Genomic DNA, 2,627 nt, shown 5'->3' with positions numbered 1-2,627 from the left:
GGGTGAGGAGGATTTAAACTGTGAGCATTACCTTATGTGAAGCTATTGAAAGTGCATGTCATGAGCAAAAGATTTTGGCAGCGGTGGTTAGGGGTGGGAGACAAAGTTAACTTGATTACACTGGGGATTCATTTTGGGTCTTTGATTATTCATTTATTCTGTTTTTCTGTCGTTTTTAGTGTGTCTGTTTTTGGGTTTTTTTCATGTTATTTGTCTACTCATTTATCTGTTTATTTTGTTAATCTATTAATTCGTCAATTATTTTTGTATTGGTTAGTATTTTTATCTCTAAAGTATATTATATTCATTTTTTTTTTTACAAACGTATTTTCGCACTCAGCCTATTTTTATAGAATGTGGTTGACGCATCAAGAACTGCTGCCTAAATGCACTGTTACTTTCATCGAAATGCGACGTTCTTCGAATACCTTCGCTGTTAACGTCGTTGTTGGCCTATGGTTCTTTGGTGGATTGCCATAGTACATAGACAGCAGACTTCATAACCCGACAGAGCAAGTTTTGACGTTTTGTGCAGGGGTTCCTCCTCCTTTTGTCCTCCCCCCTCCCCCTCCCTCTCTCTTTTCTCTCTGGTTTGAGTCACTTTTACATACCTTGTTCGAGGATGGGGAGGGGACGCCGTTAGCTCAGTTGGTATCATTCTGAACGGCGGAGCGATTAATTCGAAATCTCCAACGGGAAGTTTTGAACTTAAGTTGTTTTCGTGAGTTTTTTTAAAAAGTCTCTCCACCTTTCCTGCTCGGTCCTATCGGAGGTGGCTGTTAAATTTGGAGGTCCCGCCTCCTAAATAACCCCACAGTGTTGAAAGGGGCGATAAACCCAGACAGTTTTGTACATTTTTGCACATCTTTTTGGGAGAGTTGAACTGGAGTCCTTTCTAGCTTTCTGTCCGAAAAGTGATACAGTATCACTGTTCCCCTTGAAGAGCGTTACGTTTTTCAAAGCGGGATACGGCCCTGAACGTAAGCGCCAACCGGGACTGAGAGAGGTGCATCGTCCCAACTGAATGATCGAAATACCTAATAAAAATTGGCTTACTCTGCTCTCCTCTCTAGCTTTAGCAGCACAAAGTCTACTTCGACTATCAAGGCACCCTGGAAATAGCGGGTCACAAGGGTGGGACAATCATGCAAAAGAAGTAGAGGAAAAATGACGACAGTAAGGATTAAGAAAGAAAAAGAAGCAGTTCCCAGTTGCAGTTCAGGCACAGTTGTGAGCATAGCATTGATGAATCAGCCCATGTACAATTCTACTTCACATAAGAACAATCCGCCCCCCCCCCCTTTGGGAATGGCCTCAATACACTTCAGTCAGTAGCACCGCCCCTGGGGGTAGCATTTTGTATGGAGTCCTGTTTTCCTTCATTTAGATTTTGGTAGGAGTAGGGACCACCCGGACGATTCTGTCCTTTTTTGCTGCCCCCCCCCCCCCCTTCACCCAAACCTGCCATGAACGCCTCTGTAGTATGATCGCTGCCTGACTCAGGATATTAGAGTCGTCTTTGTCCTTGGAAAGTTGTCGAGGTCCAGAATCCCAAAACCTTCTGCCGCCTGAGAACAGTGAAGTCCAGGGATATGTTCTGTATTCTTTGTGGCCTTTGATCAGGCGTCTATGTGGTTTGGCAGTTGGCCGCTTAGCCGTGGCATACAGGATATAAGTTCGATTCCCGTGAGAGGAGAATTTTTTATCGAGTATCCTGGTCTTTCAGTGGCAAAGTTGTATCCTCCTCTGTCCGGGTTTGCCCTTACATACAGGGGTGTAGCCCGCCTCCTAAATAATCAATTATTAAAAATGATTTGGCGTAAAGACACCTACATTTAAACAACAAAAAGATACAATATTCTTAAATATCGCTAAAGAACGAAGCAGGGGCATTTTCTTGACCGTTTTGCAGTAACCAGAGGCCTATTATTTTTTGATTTTACTATAATTATAGCACAAACGAGGATACATTGCAGCGCATTCCCGAACATTTTTATCAGCGTTCTCGTTGACGCTGCATTGGGCGAATACAACTTTATAGGGGTATATTATGCAGGACGCCACACACACTTTGGGATTTACGCTGCTCACAGGTAAATCAAACAGCTTTAGTGAAGGACGCACGACCGGGCTGAAAACATGATTGAGTACTCTACTCTCCATCTTCTCCAGGCGTCCGGTGCTTCGTTAGCTCAGTTGATGTCATGCTAGACAACAGAGCGGAATGCCCGAGGTTTGAATCCCGTACTGGGCGTTCTTGAACTCGGGTTGTTTTGTGGAGTTTTCAGGCTCTCAACCCATTTGGCTCAGTCCTATCGGAGACGGACGTTAAATTTTGATTATCCTTCTCTTAAATAACCTAGTAGTGTTGATAGGGGCTTTAAAACAACACACCTTCTTTTCTTCAGGCATCTGGACTGGTTGTAGTCACCACCTCCCTCACGAAGGCGGAAAATGAATGGATGTACGGAGTCTCCGATTCAGACTTCGTACCTGCACTTGATGATAATCGTAGGCCATTATTGAGAAAAGGTTATTTTTTAAAATAGATTTGATTTTTTTTATATGCCCCACCTTTCCAGCATGTTGAAAAAGAATAAGAAAATGAGTGTTTCAGATCCTGTACA

General features: G+C 43.3%; 1 protein-coding gene across 1 annotated transcript in view; it reads left to right on the top strand.

Moving 5' to 3' along the window:
* The window catches only part of LOC101850949 (alpha-2-macroglobulin), a gene marked incomplete in the record, with an annotated part of 114,121 nt that overhangs the window by 73,589 nt on the left and 37,905 nt on the right, over positions 1-2,627 (top strand).

The sequence above is a fragment of the Aplysia californica genome, unplaced genomic scaffold, assembly GCF_000002075.1.
Source record: "Aplysia californica isolate F4 #8 unplaced genomic scaffold, AplCal3.0 scaffold00133, whole genome shotgun sequence".
In the NCBI taxonomy this organism is placed as follows: domain Eukaryota; kingdom Metazoa; phylum Mollusca; class Gastropoda; order Aplysiida; family Aplysiidae; genus Aplysia; species Aplysia californica.
The sequence above is the reverse complement of the archived record's forward strand: the minus strand, read 5'-3'. Positions and strand labels throughout refer to the sequence as shown.